General features: G+C 42.5%; 1 protein-coding gene across 1 annotated transcript in view; it reads left to right on the top strand.

Annotated features, from left to right (window-relative positions):
* Positions 1-17,908, top strand: part of Tet2 (tet methylcytosine dioxygenase 2) — a 94,225-nt gene that overhangs the window by 33,545 nt on the left and 42,772 nt on the right. The window contains 1 exon segment of the mRNA XM_048333374.1: positions 1,502-1,649. The gene's annotated coding sequence lies outside the window, so the exon portion shown is untranslated.

Raw genomic sequence — 17,908 nt, 5'->3', positions numbered from 1 at the left:
TGGAAAAATTGGAAACCTGATACATGACTGTTGGGAATTGAAAATGTTACAACAAATTTGTATGGGTTAAACGGTTAAAGAAACCAGGTTTTTGTTTGTTTGTTTGTTGTATCAGTCACGGGGCTTGAACTCTGGACCTGGGTGCTGTCCCTGAGCTCTTCAGTGCCAGGTTAGCTCTACCACTTGAGGCACAGTGCCACTTCCAGTTTTCTGGTGATTAATTGAAGATAAGAGTCTGTCTGGACTGACTTTGAACCATGATCCTCAGATCTCAGCCTCTGGAGTAGCTAGAATTACAAGCATGAGCCACTGGCACCTGGCTACATACCAGGGTTTGAACTGACAATTTTCAACCATAGTGTTGCTCACTATAGGATGACCTGGGGAATGAGGTTTCATCTTATCCCAGCAAATCAGAATCTCTAGGTAAAAGGTGTTAGCTTTACATGATGTAATGCTGTGATCCGCTAGGCTGAGAACCAGGGCTTTCCACAGATGAAATAAGACAAGCCAGTGGTTCCCAAGCCTGATTATAAATGTTACAGCGAGAGAAAGAACAGAGATGCTCTGGGCATTGAAAATTGCTTTCCGTGTATTATATATTATTATTGGTGTATATAAGATTGTCATTCCTTTGAGAAAGACCCTTGGACCTTAAATTTTATTTATTTATTTAGTGCTGCTCCTGGGTCTTGAATTCAGGGTCTGGGAACTATCCTTAAGCTTTATTTATTTATTTATTATTGTTATTTAAAGGTGATATATAAAGGGATTACTGTTAGGTAAGTCAGGAAATGAGTACATTTGTTTGGGGACAATGTCACCCCTTCCCTTGCTCTCTATCAGTTTTTCCCTCCCAGACCTACCAGTTGTGTATTTTCCCTGAGATTTCTTTTTCTTTTTACTCAAGTCTAGTGCTCTACCATTTGAGCCAAAGCTCCATTTCCAATTGGTTCTTTTTGTTTTTTGTTTGGGGTAGCTAATTGGAGACAAGAGTCTCAGACTTCCTAGCCTGGGCTGGCTTCAAACTGTGATCCTCTGGTCTCAGCCTCCTGAGTAACTAGGCTTATAGGTGTGAGCCACTGGCACTTGACAACTTTAAAAGTTTGGAGTTTTGTTTTGCCCATCCTGGAGCTTTAACTCTGGGTTTAGGTGCTGTCTCTGAGCCTCTTTGCACTCAAGGCTAGAACTCTACCACTTTATGTCTCAGCCCCACTTCCAGTTTTTGAGTAATTAATTGGAAACAAGAGTCTCTTAGGACTTTTCTGCCCAGTCTGGTTCAAACCAGGATCCTCAGATCTCAGCATCCTGAGTAGCTAGGATTACAGGCATGAGCCTCCAGCTCCTGGCTTTAAATGTTTGTTTTTTAACAGCCAATAGTATAACGGGTACATTCAATTGTAGACATCTGAACTCTTTTGAAGTAAGCCATTATCTTTTGTCACAAACATATAGGATGTGTTGGTCCTTTTTGCAAACTGACACACTCTGTCCTTTCTAGGCTGGCAGACTTTTGGCAGCAAACCTCCCAGGATTATCCATGTGCCCTTGCTCCTGTTGAACCCACACCCTTGGAGGCAGGAGATGGGTCCATTCTCAGCCAACAGGACATGATCCAGGAGGAACGGTGAGGAAGAACAGAGCTGCTGGTAAGGCATTGTTTTGTAATATAAGTCATCTCCCCAGTTTAAAGGTTAATTTCTCTCCTAACCTTCAACTCTCAGTTACTCTTTCTAGTACTATCTAGTATTATCTAAATTTAGGATACAAGGATTTGATTTTAGGATAAATGAATTTTGTTGTTTGTTTGTTGTCTATTGTTTTGTTCTGAGACTGAGACTGTCACTCAGTATCTGATGCTCGCTTTCACTCCTGGGCTGGCACTCTATGATCTGAGCCACGCTTCCAACCCATTGAATTCCCATTGAATTGTTTTGTGTGCTAACCTTAAATGTCTATCTGGATTTTTCTACATGAAAGGAACATTTTCATCACATTCTTAATGCCTATGAACTTTTGTTTTAAGAATAAAAGCATTCAAATATAACTATAGGCATGGAGAAATGTAATCTCTCTAATCATGGTCACAGTATTTCTCTCTACAGTTTATCTTTTGGAAAGGAGTATGGGAGTTCAAATGGGAAACCCGGAGCTCTTGCATATCTGTTCCTGCTCCAGTCTGGTTTTACCACTTCAACTACATTATACCTCCTCTTCCTGCTTTTGTGCATAATTGGTGTTAAGAGTTTCTGTGAGTTGTCTGACCAGCATGGTTTTAAACTGTGGTCCTCGGATCTCAGCCTCCTGAGTAGCTAGCATTACTGACATGAGCCACTGGTACCCAGCTCTCTGTACCATTTTTAACTCACTCCCAGTCATTTTACCTCAGTCTCATTAAGGACCAAATAAGTGGTATTTCCATTTAGTGGCTGGTCTGACAGGAAGCATGTTGCTGAGCCCAAGCATCCAGGTTTCATGATAGTTTGGCATTGAAGTAAGGTGTAGAATGGCAAACTTATATGATTCTTCATACAGCTTTCTTTCTTTCTTTCTTTCTTTCTTTCTTTCTTTCTTTCTTTCTTTCTTTCTTTCTTTCTTTCTTTTTCTTTCTTTCTTTCTTTGCCAGTGCTGGGGCTTGAACTCAGGGCCTGGACACTGTCCCTGAGCTTTTGCTCAAGGCTAGCACTCTTATCACTTGAGCCACAGCGCCACTTCCAGCTTTTTCTGTATATGTGATGCCGAGGAATCAAACCCAGGGCTTCATGTATGCTAGGCAAGCATTCTACCACTACGCCACCTTCCCAGCCCCTTTGCCTGTACTATGAACCAGCTGAAAAGTGATAGGTGCACTGGAGAAAAGAAACTGAGGGTTACGTAGAATACAAATGAATCACTAGGTGGTGGTTGTTTTTTTGTTTTCCTTTTTCTCCTGTCACTCTCGGCAGGTAATTCAGCTTCATTGAATGTTGTTTATACATTTGGCACAACAGATCTAAAACACTGTGTAGCTTGAATCTCTGCCCTCATTCCCGAGGCTTGAGGGTGTAAGTATTCACTCTGCCATTTGATACTTCTTAGAGGCTGACCTAGTGCTGAAAGCCCTTTCCAGTGTGTCCTTACTTCAACTCCCATGATGCTTAGATGAGGCCATGTTCACAGGGTAAGCGCTTCTGCCTAGATTACCTCCACTCTGGGAATTGTAAGTCACGGTGAGGCAAAGAGACCACAGCACAGTAATAACTCACAGAATGAAAATTTTCCCCTTGCATGTTAATATTTTCAGAGTAATCACTGTTACTGAAAATAGACTTCCTCTTTCCCCTCTCATGCTGGAAAGTCTTAGGTAATTATGAATAAAGCATTCTTTGCTTTTCCCCCTGCTCTAATCATGGCTTTCCTTTACAATGTGGGTGAGGACTCTGTTCTTGTTCTTTTCCTTGAGAACTGAGAATAGATTTTTTTTTAAGTGAAATTTTTATCTCCTTAGTGAAATCATAGCATTACTCAGTTTTCTCTTTTTAGAGGTGAATGGTACTTAAGGAAAGGAATCATAACATTACTCAGTTTTCTCTTTTTAGAGGTGAATGGTACTTAAGGAAAGAAATGCAAAAGTTTATGGGGAACATGCAAGATAAATAACTACTAAAGAGGATAAGAGATTAAAATATTCACTACTTTGGGGATCATAAGATTTTTACAAATTTTGAAAAGTTTTTTCCCCCTAAACTCTTCCCACCTCAAATCTTACATTTAGTTTTTACAGTTGGAGTAACTTAGCCTAGGGCTGAATTTCAGTAGTAAATAAACCCAGAGCTTATTTTTAGTACATTTATTAGGGGTGTGTTCTTGGGAAAATTATTTAACTTCTCTAAGCCTTGCTTTATTTGGCAAGAGCAAAGTAAGTAATAATAGATAATAATGATAATAATAGGAACATATAATGGGTAATATGTGTTAAGGCCTGGCATATTATATGTTCTCGATTTTCTACTAGCATTTGTTTTATGATTAATATTTATCACACTACTTAATGTTTATTTCAGTTATTTTATTTTATTTCATTATTTTTTACTTTTTATTGTGCCAAGGATAGAAGCCAAGGCCTTATGCCAAGCTCAGCGAATGCTCTACAACTCAACTACACATCCCAATCCCTGCCTTCTTCCAGAAGAGACAAAACTCACTGTCCTTTTTGAACTTTGAAGTGGAAGATGGACAAAAGAAAATTTAATTTTTTAATATATTTAAGGACTGGGGATATAGTACAAGTAGAATGTTTGCCTAGAGGGGGAAAATAATAAGAAAGAAAGGAAGAAAGGGAGGGAGGGAGGAAGAAAGAGAGGGAGTAGTAAACAGTATACTCAATACCAAGAAGTTCTAAATATAAAAGTATACAGGAAAGCTGAGCCAGCAGCTCATACCAGGAATCCTAGCTACTTAGGAGGCTGAGATCTGAAAATGATAGTTTGACTGCAGCCAGGGCAGGAAGTCCAGGAGATCTTTATCTCCAAGTAGCAAAAATGTCCAGAAGTAGAGCTGTGGTTGAAATGGTAGAGCACTAGCCTTGAGTGAAGAGCTCAAGGAAAAATTAAGGATAGTACTTAGAGCTAAAGTCCCAGTACACACACACACACACACACACACACACGCACGCACACACACACACACAGAGCAATGATAGATTTGGTATAAAGAAAAATCAGGAAGACTTAATTGCTAATTGCATGTAAGAAATGAAAGAAGTATCAAAGATTTCTTTTTAAAGTTTAGAATGACCAATCAAGTTTTGGCATTAGTGAACTGGAACTTTGGGGGCATAAGGAAAGTTTGAATTCAAGGTGAGTGAAGTGACAGTCCAATGTAAACTTCCTTAATGTTACTGAAGATAAAATTTATATAAGCAGGATGACAATGGCTCACAACTCAGGAGGCTGAGATCTTAGGATCAAGGTTAGAAGCCATCTACAATCAAAAAGCTGGAACTAGAAGCATGGCTTAAGTATTAGAGCACCAGATGTGAGCAGAAAAAGCCAAATGATGAGTTCAAGCTCCAGTACTGACACACAAAAATGTTATGAAATATTTGATATGCAAGCTGAATTAAATTTCTAGGAACAACTTTTTACAATGTATTAAAATTCAAAGTTGTGGCTGGGAATGTGGCTTAGTGGTAGAATGCTTGCCTAGCATGCAAGAAGCCAAGGTTCGATTCCTTGGTGCCACATAAACAGAGAAGGCCAGAAGTAGTGCTGTGGCTCAAGTGGTAGAGCACTAGCCTTGAACAAAAGAAGCTCAGGGACAGTGCCCAAGCCCTGAGTTCAAATCCCAGGACTGGTTAAAAAAAATTCAAAGTTATAAGCCAGATACTGCGGCTCTGAGATGAGGGTCATGATCCCAAGCCAGTCCAGGCAGGAGGGGGTTTGAGATTTGTATTTTGCCAAGCTTTGTGGCATGTAGGATTAGAATATTTACTTGTCACTAGTACTATCTTGTAGACATTTTTCTGATTAATATGGAGATATCTCTCTTTCGCTCTCTCTCGCTCTTGCTCTTTCTCTCCCTCCCTTCCTCTCTTTGTAGCCTTCTGGAAATCTTCACTTTACTTGATTTAATTTCATTTTTCCTTCACTTATATTTATTGTTGAAGTTTTAAAATTGTTTCAGGGTTGTGGATTCCCTGTGTCTCCAAGAGTCTACCACTCAGAGACAGTCTCAAGCAAAAAGATGGGTTTATTGGGGAAGTAAAAAGCGAAGTAACCAGCCAGGGACACAGCACAGATTCGGGAGTTGAAACCCAACAGTCTGTGAGCTGGAGTTTATCAAGATAAAAACATAGCACAGGTGTAGGGGGTTGATGCAGGGGGTAGAGCACGAGACAAATAAGTTAAGCAAGCCATTTACTGAAGCAGAATTTTGGGGTCAGGTTAACCTAATAATCAAGGTGGAGTCAGCTCTACTACCCTTAACATTTCCTACCATGTTTCCCTACAACTGTACTCCCAACAACAAAACTAAGTTGCCTTTCTGCCTCTTCAATAGTTTAAGAAGAAATAGTTATTCCTAATGTACTCTTTTTCTGTTTGTCTCTTAAGGGGAAAAAGGTAACTTGGCCTCTAAACTTATTGCACTACAGAACACAGATCAAATTCTGTGTGCCTCTGTCTGATATTCCCTTTTTTTTTTTTTTTTGCCAGTCCTGGGCCTTGGACTCAGGACCTGAGCACTGTCCCTGGCTTCTTTTTGCCCAAGGCTAGCACTCTGCCACTTGAACTACAGCGCCACTTCTGGCCATTTTCTGTATATGTGGTGCTGAGGAATTGAACCCAGGGCTTCATGTATATGAGGCAAGCACTCTTGCCACTAGGCCATATTCCCAGCCCCGCTGTCTGATATTCTTGTTTATTTGTTTTGTTTTTGTTGCCAGTCCTGGGCCTTGCACTCGGCCTGAGCACTGTCCTTGGCTTCTTTTTGCTTAAGGCTAGCACTCTACCTCTTGAGCCACAGCGCCACTTCCAGCTTTTTCTATATATGTGGTGCTGAGGAATCGAACCCAGGGCTTCATGTATACAAGGCTAGCACTTTACCACTAGGCCATATTCCCAGCCCTGTCTGATATTCTTGGCTTACTCCTAATTACTCTTCAATTTTAAATCACAGTCTGTATTCACTAAATGAATACTTCAGGGTTCTTTCCTTAGAAACCATTCTAATGAACTAAAGCTTGTAGTCATTGTTCTAACAAGCTTGACCATAGGACTTTTTTTTTTTTTTTACCCCAAGACCGAGTCTTACTCTTTTTCCCAGATTGACTTTGAACTCAAGCTCAAGAGATCCTCCTAACCTCAAACTCTTAAGTTTGGTAGAATTATAGGATATACTCCAAAATATCCAGATATCTCATATAGACTCTCTGGGTCATCCAATATAGTGCTCCTTAAACTATACTGTTCAAACTATTTTTTTCTGCTATCCTGTTCATGTTTTATTGATTAAAATGCAATTATTTAGCAAGTGAGCAGATGTGTATTTGAGAGATGGTGATTCTTCCTTACTGTCTCCACGACATGTCACAGTATGAGGTTAAGACAAAACGTCAGTCATATAGTACCTTGTATGCATGCTAACAGCCATAGTTGGTTTCCATACTTGGTGAATCTCAAGGGACGGGATTAGAGAAAACCAATGATGTTCTCAACGGAGTCAGCCGAGACCTTTGGCAATCCCTGACTTCACAAATGTCTCTGTAGCTTTTCTGGGTTTTTTGCATAAATAATTATCCATGTATCATGCGTCCTTCTGAGGGTGGGACTAGTCAGCCAAGCTGAAATCAACTGCACCCTTGTGATCGTCATTCTCACCACTCTTGTCTCTCAGTTTCCTCATTTAAGAAATGAGGTATCTTACCTTCTGTTGATGTTAGAGGGTATTCCAGGCAGAAGCAAGACTTGATGAAATCACCAAGAAAAGAAAGTTGCCATGCAAATAAGGTTCCAGAAGTGTTTACTCATCCTTGCCTCTGTTAATCCGACCAGATACTTCTCTCACAATATGAGGCCAGCATTTCTCTTAGCTTTTGTACTATGAAGAAAATTAGGAAGCCGGTCACTTTTGGTTTTGTAAGAAAATCCATGAGCAGATAGTTAATGTGTTTGTTTCTAATCCTTTTGTAATTTCCAACCACAGTCTTTGAATCTTGATGAGCCTCCTGACATTTCTCTAAAAACGTCAGTATTTACTAAAAAAAAAAAAAGTTAAAAAAATTTGCATTGTCCCATATACTGGCACACGGATGTTTATTCATGATTGTCAAAACTTGGTGATAATAATCAACTGGCATACTTATTTAAAAAAAATTTTAATAAAAAAAATCAAAATCCCTGGTGGTGTGAGTGGCAGATCACTGGTGGTGTGAGTGGCAGATCACTGGTGGTGTGAGTGGTAGATCACTGGTGGTGTGAGTGGCAGATCACTGGTGGTGTGAGTTGTAGATCACTGGTGGTGTGAGTTGTAGATCATTGGGTGGTGTGAGTTGTAGATCACTGGTGGTGTGAGTGGCAGATCACTGGTGGTGTGAGTGGCAGATCACTAGTGGTGTGAGTGGCAGATCACTGGTGGTGTGAGTTGTAGATCACTGGTGGTGTGAGTTGTAGATCATTGGGTGGTGTGAGTGGTAGATCACTGGTGGTGTGAGTTGTAGATCACTGGTGGTATGGGTTGTAGATCACTGGTGATGTGAGTGGTAGATCACAGGTGGTGTGAGTGGCAGATCACTGGTGGTGTGAGTTGTAGATCACTGGTGGTGTGAGTGGCAGATCACTGGTGGTGTGAATTGTAGATCATTGGTGGTGTGAATGGTAGATCATTTGCCTAGCATGGCTTTGATCCTCAGCACTATGGAAAAAAATTGCAAACAAGCCAACAAATAAACAGTCCTTGACTATCATCTCAGGATCTTGAATCTCCCTGTGTGTGTGTGTGTGTGTGTGTGTGTGTGTGTGTGCACACATGTGCATGTGTATGCCAGTACTGGAGCTTGAACTCACAGCTTGAGGCTTTTTCTTTCCTTCTTTGCTTAAGGTTAGCCCTCTCTCACTTGAGCCACACCTCTACTTCGGGCTTTTGGTGGTTAATTAGAAATAAGAGTCTCCTAGACTTTTCTGCCTGGCCTGGTTTGGACAGCCATCCTCAGATCTTAGCTTCCTGAGTACCTAGGATTACAGGGGTGAGCTACTGGTACCTGACGGTTCCCTTCTTTCCTTGTCATGCTTGAGTGTGAGCTCATGACAAGCTCACACGTAGCTGTGTTGGTGACAGATTCTTCCTTAGATCCTCTCTGCCAGCTTGCTCCCTACATCACTTAAGAACTTTGGGGGCAAGACCTTCCACCACCAGTGTGTGGTCATCCTACCTTACACCCAACTGTGACTTGACTCTACCTATCCTTCCTACTCTTCAAAACTTCCTCCTCCTGATCTAGATCTCCATTCTTACCTTTGCTTGTGTTCATCTATTTGGTTTTTGTTATGGTTGCTACTTTTTGTTTTGCTAATGATAAGTTTCAGTTGCCCCCGTGTGCTACTTCAGCTTTTCTGATCACGGACAGCCACTAGCTAATCTATAAGGCCATAGAAGCTCCCCGTCACCCCTAAGGAGTTTATCTGGTTGGATGGCACAAAGATGGGCAGGTTGCAAGGGTGCTTACCTTCTTTTCCTAATGTCCTAGAATAGTTCTGTGAAAGATAAAGACCTCCATTTGGAATACCACTGGGAAGAAAAAAAATTGACTCTGAGCTTCCTATTCCTGACCCGGTTCCCATCCAAACTTCTCACCGTCATGTGGTCACTCAGATGCCTGAGGCGCTGCGTGACCTGCAGCGTGACTGACAGCATCTGACACACTGGAGCCTTCGCAGTTGCTGCTGTCCTGCCGCCCTGCCCTTTTTCCTAGTGGCACAGCTGGAGATATCTCCTCTCCTGGCTTGTGCCTGTCTGCAGGACAAACTGAAGTCCCTGGGACACAGGCCCTGTCTTCTTATTCCTAACAGTATCTGGTTGCATGCTAAGCAGCCAGGCAGCTTACCGTGTGACCTTTTTTTAAAAAAAAAAAAAAATTCTCTCCTTTCTCTTTTGTCTCCATTGGCCCCTTAAAATAGACACCACACCTGCCCACTGAAGAAGCAGCCCTGGTGTGTGTTTGGGTGTTTGGGTGGATGGGGGGGGGGGGGCAACAGCCGGGGTATTGGACACTCAGTGTCAAAGCTTGAGAAAGCCCTGTGCTTGAGAAGGTTGTTAGAGCTCAGACCAGAGAGGTGCTTAGGGTTACTAACACTTGTGGAATTTCAAAGTTGTTACAGTTGAGATGTATGTATTGTTGGCTATCAGGAGAGACTTTAGGCATTCATTCAATGTGCTAATTCCAATGGTATTGAGAAATACAAATGTTTCCCTGTAGGAACTTTATGAGTGATCTCTATGTCTTGATTCTTCCTTTCCCATCCCCACCTACCCAGTGCTAGAGGCCTTTACTATCATGCAATGTGTCTAGGTTTTTAAATTTATTGTCCAATTAGTGTCATAAAATTGGTCCATTTTCTGTAGCATTTTACTATTTTAAAAAATATTTTGTGTCAATATAACACCTCTGTCCACATTAGCTTGTGCTAATTTTTAAATTGTTATAGTTTTATTTTTTCTCTTTGCCAGTCCTGGGGCTTGAACTCAGGGCCTGGGCACTGTCCCTGAGCTTTTGCTCAAGGCTAGCACTCTACCACTTGAGCCACAGCTCCACTTTTTCTGTGTATATGGTACTGAAAAATTGAACCCATGGCTTCATGCGTGCTAGGCAAGCACTCTACCACCGAGCCACATTCTTTTTCTATTTACTAGATTCTTTACTGAAGAACCTACTTTTGAATTTTTTTTTTTTTTTGCCAGTCCTGGGGCTTGAACTCAGGGCCTGAGCACTGTCCCTGGCTTCCTTTTGCTCAAGGCTAGCACTCCACCACTTGAGCCACAGTGCCACTTCCGGCTATTTCTTTTTACATGGTACTAAGGAATGGAACCCAGGGCTTCATGCATGCTAGGCAAGCACTCTACTCCTAAGTAAGCCATATTCCCTGCCCCTACTTTTGAAATTTTTTTTTTATCAACCCTACTGCATGCTTTGTTGGTTACTTTTTCTTGCTTGTTTTCCCAAATTATTGAGTTGGAAGATGTTAGGTTTATTAAAGTAGGTAGTTGATAAAGGAGTACACCATGTGGTAATCAGGCAGGAGAGAAAGTTTATTACCAAACTGCTGGCCTGTGGCCGAGATGATGCATGGCCTAAGAGAAGGGGTGACACCCCCTTATCTAGGGTAGGGGTATGGGGGTGTGGCCAGGTGGATTAGGATGTGACCTCAGGGAAGGGGGTGGTAACTGCCTCTTGGTATGCAGGTATGGGTTACCCAGGTAACTGGGTGGAGACTTAACCAGCTGGGGGTATCTGCTTGGAGCCCTCCCAGGACAGACCTTACAGAGGACAATTTATTTTTTGTTCTAGGGTTGTTTTTTTTTGTCAGAAGAATTTAAAGCTCAGTTATAATTTAGTTACAGTAATACAGTAATATGACGATATACTTTACTCATTACTTTTTTTGTCAGTTGTGGGTCTTGAACTCAGGGCCTGGGCACTCTCTCTGAGCTCTTTTGCTCCAGGATAGCACTCTGCCATTTTGAATCACAGTACCACTTCTGGTTTTCTAGTAGTTAATTGGAGATGAGAGTTTCTCAGACTTTTCTGCCTAGCCTGGCTTTGAACTGCAATCCTCAGATCTCAGCCTCCTGAGTAGTTAGGAGTACAGGCATGAGCCACCGGTGTCTGGCTCATTACTATTATTTTCATGTATTTATTTCAAAGTTTTGTTTCCTTTTTTTGAGCAAAGAATTATTTAGAAAAGCACACAAACATCTTTATAGCTTTGTTGACCTAGAATGAATTCACCATAGTCAAAATCAAAGAAGCAAGGAGCCCATGGTCCTTACCTATAATGAATCCTAACTACTCATGAGGTTGAGATGAGATCTAAGGATCATTGTCCAAAGCCATGGCAGAAAAAAACTTCGAGACTTTTATCTCCCAGTTCACCAGCAAAATGCATAAGTGCAGATGTGGCTCTACTAGTAAAACAAGCAAAAAAAAATATGTTTGGGGCTAATTAAGATTGCAATGTGAGCCTGGCACTGGTAGCTCACACCTGTTATCCTAGCTACTCAGGAGGCTGAGATCTGAGGATAGCAATTCAAAGCCTGGGCAGGAAAGTCCATGAGACTTATTTCTAATTAACCACCAGTGGCAATGTGGCTCAAGGGGTAGTGAGCTAGCCTGGAGCTGAAGGGCTCAAGGACAGCACCCAGGCCCACAGTTCAAGCCCCAAGACCAAAAACATCAAATTAAAAAAACAAGATTGCAATTTGAGATTGCACAAATTTGAGCAAGTGGATTGAAAACATGTTCAAGCTTTTACACAATGGCTGCCATATTTGTGGCTTTAAACCTCAAGGCAATTGGTAATTACTTCACTTGGGAGGAATTATGATTGGTGCTGGTAAAAGTTGAAGGTGTAAGTTTGTGTTTGTTTTGGGGCTAGTTGGGCTCAAACTCTCAGTCTTAGACCTTTGTTTAGTTTTTTGCTCAGAGCTGGTACTTTACCATGCCAGCTCTCTGCTGGTTAACTGGAGATGAGAATCTCTTGGATTTACCTGCCTGGGCTGGCTGCAGAATTCAGCTTCCTGAAATTATAGGGATGGGTCTTGGGCATTTGGATTGGTTGAGTTATTCTCTGAAGGGATTGGGAACCCCGGGCTTTATTTTTTATTTTTTATTTTTTTGCCAGTCCTGGGCCTTGGACTCAGGGCCTGAGCACTGTCCCTGGCTTCCTTTTTGCTCAAGGCTAGCACTCTGCCACTTGAGCCACAGCGCCACTTCTGGCCGTTTTCTATATATGTGGTGCTGGGGAATCGAACCCAGGGCTTCATGTATACGAGGCAAGCACTCTTGCCACTAGGCCATATCCCCAGCCCCGAACCCCGGGCTTTATAGGAAGTTCAAAATCCTACAGATCTAGGGGGTGCGCGTGCGCATGCACACGCGCGCACGTGCACGCACACGCATGCATGTTTTATTTGTTTTGTTTTGTTGCCAGTCCTGGGCTTTGGACTCAGGGCCTGAGCACTGTTCCTAGCTTCTTCTCGCTCAAGGCTAGCACTCTACCTCTTGAGCCACAGTGCCACTTCCAGCTTTTTCTATATATGTGGTGCTGAGGAATCGAACCCAGGGCTTCAAGTATGCAAGGCGAACACTTTATCACTAGGCCTTATTCCCAGCCAGCACGTATGCATGTGTGTGCGCATCAGTCCTGGAGCTTGAACTCAGGGCCTGGACACTGTTCCTGAGCTTTTGTGCTCAAAGCTAATACTCTAGGACTTTGAGCCACAGCTCCATTTGCCACCTTTTAAATTGGAAATAAAAGTTTCACTGACCTTCCTGCCTGGGCTGGCTTCACACCGAGATCCTCAGATCTTATCCTTCTAAATAGCTAAGATTATAGGCCTGATTCACCATTCCTGACCCGACCTTAAAGTAACAAAACAAGGTGTGGCAGGGAGTGTGCTGGTCTTTGGAAGTTAAAGTTTTAAATGACTCTGTGGTGGTTGTGACTGTAGTCCAGTTCAAAGATTCAGCCTGTGGACTGTGGATTTGTTGAGATTTTCTTATCATTGGTGTTTAGGATCCATTCTGAGTGCCCCAAAGCAATTCCATTCTGTTTTAATTTATTTTTGACAGTATTCTGTCTTGTTTTGTTTTGCCAATCCTGTCCCCTCCCACCCCAAGGTTAACCCTCTATTTCTTGAGCCACTGCACCACTTCTGGATTTTTCTGTGATTAATTGGAGGAGTACTGCCCGGCAGTTTTCTGGTTTTTGCTTCTTCTAAGATTGCTGACTATTTTGTGGAATTTTTTTTTTTTTTTTTTTTTTTTGCCAGTCCTGGGCCTTGAACTCAGGGACTGAGCACTGTCCCTGGCTTCCTTTTGCTCAAGGCTAGCAATCTGCCACTTGACCCACAAGCACCACTTCTGGCCGTTTTCTATATATGTGGTGCTGAGGAATCGAACCTAGGGCTTCCTGTATACAAGACAAGCACTCTTGCCACTAGGCCATATTCCCAGCCTATTTTGTGAAATTTTGTTAGTAACTTTATATGCCTTAGCTTCCCCCCCTAATTTCAATAAATTTTCTAATTTAATCATTAATCTGTTTCAAAGAAAGTCTTTGACTATCCCCCACCCAATCCGCCCCAAAGACTGGGGATCTAACCCAGGGCTTCTCACATACCAGGCAAGCATTCTACCATTCAGCTACCACACAGCCAAAAACTTTTAACTGGCAGGATGACCCATAAGTCTGTCATTTATTTCTAGCACACTAACAAAATTCTTTGTGAAACATATTCTTTTTTTTGTTTTTTGAGTCATGTTTATTTCTCCCTTTAGCTGAAGTTTTTCTTTTCCTAGGTGTTGTGATTTGACAGGCTCTTCTGGTCTTCCTTTATCACTTTTTCTCCCTAAGGCAAGTCACAATCCATTCTGGGTAGCTCAAGGACACTCTCCTGGCTTGAGGGAAGGAATGTTATGAGAAGAGTTTCCCGAGAAACTAGTAGATAATAGGCTTTCTTAATTTCCGCCACCTAGTTTATTAACATTAGATTAACTTCCGTGGCTCCAGAAAACCTCCTAGAAGCTCTGGCGATCTGAGGATCTGAGTTGGATCTGAGTTCCGCAGCTAAATTCAGATTTTCTCCATTTCAACTCTGGAAAGGTAGGGAACCACCAGTCCCCTTGTTTTATAGCTTCACTTATGCTTTTCTTCATCTATGTCTTTAATAATATTCTTTAGGAGAAACCCATAAAGGTGTTCCTTGGAGTTCTTTGAGCTGTTCTGAGCCCATTTGTTGAACCTAAGGAAGGATGGCAATGTGGCAAGCCTGTGTTCTGTTCAGGCAGAAAACTAAGTAAAATAAGGTTCAAGTGGCATCAATGGGGTGGACATTTGTCACCAGGCTCATCTCTCCTCTTGTAACACTGAGGTGTTAGCAAGTGTAGCTGGGGCGGGGGGGGGGGGGGTGGTGATTGCATTAGGACCCCAGGTTTCTGGCATCTGCTGGCATGCCTGCATCATCAAAGACTTCTGTGTTGGTTATGTTTTGAGAGCAGAGGAAAATTTTGTTTTCTCAACACAGGCTTTATTCTACTATTATTTCCCTAATCCTTGGAGGAAAACTAATATACCCAACAGAAGTCTGTAACAAAGTCTTAGAATGGTCAAAATATTCTCTTCGTGAAGACATGTAGCATATTGTCCCTAACAAAACGTCTCTGTACTATTTCAAAATATTGCTTAAGAGGTCAGTGCCTGCCTCCCTCCTCTGTTCAATCTTCCTTTCTGCCTCTGATTTTACTTATCCTGGTTTTTAGTCCAGTATTATAATATGAGATAGTCTATTTTGTGTGTGTGCCCCAGCCCATTCAGTTGAGGACTTTTCAAGCAGTATTAAAATGGAGCACTAGCCGGGCCCGGTGGCTCACGCCTGTAATCCTAGCTACTTAGGAAGCTGAGATCTGAGGATCATGTTGAGTGTCTTAACTCCAATTAACCAGCCAAAAGGCAGAAGTGGAGATGTGATTCAAGTGGTGTAAAGTGCCAGCCTCAACCTTGAGTGAAAAATCTAAGGGACAGCAGCACTCAGGCCCTGAGTTCAAGCCTCAGTACTGAGACACACACACACACACACACACACACACACACACACACACACACACACACAACACACACACACACACACACACACACACACACACACACACACACACACACACACACACACACACACACACACACACACACACACACACACACACACACACACACACACACACACACACACACACACACACACACACACACACACACACACACACACACACACACACACACACACACACACACACACACACACACACACACACACACACACAACACACACACACACACACACACACACACACACACACACACACACACACACACACACACACACACACACACACACACACACACACACACACACACACACACACACACACACACACACACACACACACACACACACACACACACACACACAACACACACACACACACACACACACACACACACACACACACACACACACACACACACACACACACACACACACCACACACACACACACACACACACACACACACACACACACACACACACACACAACACACACACACACACACACACACACACACACACACACACACACACACACACACACACACACACACACACACACACACACACACACACCACACACACACACACACACACACACACACACACACACACACACACACACACACACACACACACACACACACACACACACACACACACACACACACACACACACACACACACACACACACACACACACACACACACACACACACACACACACACACACACACACACACACACACACACACACACACACACACACACACACACACACACACACACACACACACACACACACACACACACACACACACACACACACACACACACACACACACACACACACACACACACACACACACACACAACACACACACACACACACACACACACACACACACACACACACACACACACACACACACACCACACACACACACTCAGTGAATCCAGATAAAGAAAGTCAGATTAGAAGAGGAAGAAAGAAAAGGGATTAAGAGGAATCTTGCCATCTCCTGGTATCTGGTGTGCTGAGTTGCCAGAATAGCTTCTCTAGGCCAGGGTGAGCATGCCACTAAAGTATTTTACTTTGTGTGATACCCCAGCACCATTCTTTCCAGTGTCCCCTTTCTTCCACTTCCATTGCTTTGTCCATCTCCTGTTGATTCTATCTATCCCAGCCCATGCCCTCTAAATAAGATGTACCAAGGCTTTGATTATTTATTTTTATATGTTCCATAACTGACGGGGGGTGGGGTTGGGGTCTAGAGCTTGAAATCAGCACCTTGCACTCATTCACTGTCTAATGTTCTACCATTTGAGCCACCTCAAGGCTGGTTTTATAAGACAGATTATGACTCAACTATGAGCAATGTAATTTTCTTTTTTTTTGGCCAGTCCTGGGCCTTGGACTCAGGGCCTGAGCACTGTCCCTGGCTTCTTTCCGCTCAAGGCTAGCACTCTGCCACCTGAGCCACAGCGCCCCTTCTGGCCGTTTTCCATATATGTGGTGCTGGGGAATCGAACCGAGAGCTTCCTGTGTAGGAGGCAAGCACTCTTGCCACTAGGCCACATTCCCAGCCCTGAGTAATGTAATTTTCATTGATTGGTTGGCTGGTGTTGGTTAGTAGCAGGAACTGGGGCTTGAATTCAGGGTCTCACATGCACTTAGCTATTTTGCTTAAGGATGGGGCTTTAAGGTTTGACCCACAGCTTTACTTCTGGTTTTTCGGTGGTTAATTGGAAAGAAGAATTTTTCTTGCCAGGACTGGCTTTGAACCATGAGCCTCAGAGCTTAGCCTCCTGAGTAGCTAGGATTACATCCATAAGCTACCAGCAACAGATAGCAATGTACTTTGTGGATTGGGTTGTTTTGCATTTCTAGAAATTCTTAAAACCTGTCTCTCAATTATCTCCTAATTACTTAGTGCTAATACAAAATAGTTCCTGATTTTTTGTTTGGTTTTTCTCTAGTTATTTTAGTCACCTCATGGGAAGAGAAAGATACCTGCTCCAAGACATCTAGTCTACAAAGCTTTTTTTTTTTTTTTTTTAATGGACATTATAGAAGCAACTTCCTTGAATGGCTTTGCCATTGGATACTGCTTTCAAGGAAATTCAGAATAGAAAGCATGCTTTCAAGAAGACAGAATAAATTATCAGCTAGTTTCACACACACACACACACACACACACACACACACACACACAAATACACCACACACCACACAAAAATAAGCCAGATTTTTTTTTTTTTTTGGCCAGTCTTAGGGCTTAAACTGAGGGCCTAGGCACTGTCCCCGAGCTTCTTTTGCTCAAGACTAGTATGCTACCACTTGAGCCACAGCACCACTTCCAGCCTTTTCTGTTTTTGTGTTACCGAAGAATCGAACCCAGAGCTTCATGCATACTAAGCTAAGCTTCAAGCACCACTAAGCTACATTCCCAGTCACCCAGATCTTATTTTTTTTTTTTAAAGATTTTGGAGTAAACTCATTTTAACATTTATTTCAGACTTGGGCTGAATTCTTCAAATGCAACTGC

The sequence above is a fragment of the Perognathus longimembris genome, chromosome 24 (assembly GCF_023159225.1).
Source record: "Perognathus longimembris pacificus isolate PPM17 chromosome 24, ASM2315922v1, whole genome shotgun sequence".
NCBI lineage: Eukaryota > Metazoa > Chordata > Mammalia > Rodentia > Heteromyidae > Perognathus > Perognathus longimembris.
Note: the sequence above shows the minus strand (reverse complement) of the source record. Positions and strands in the feature narration are given on the sequence as shown.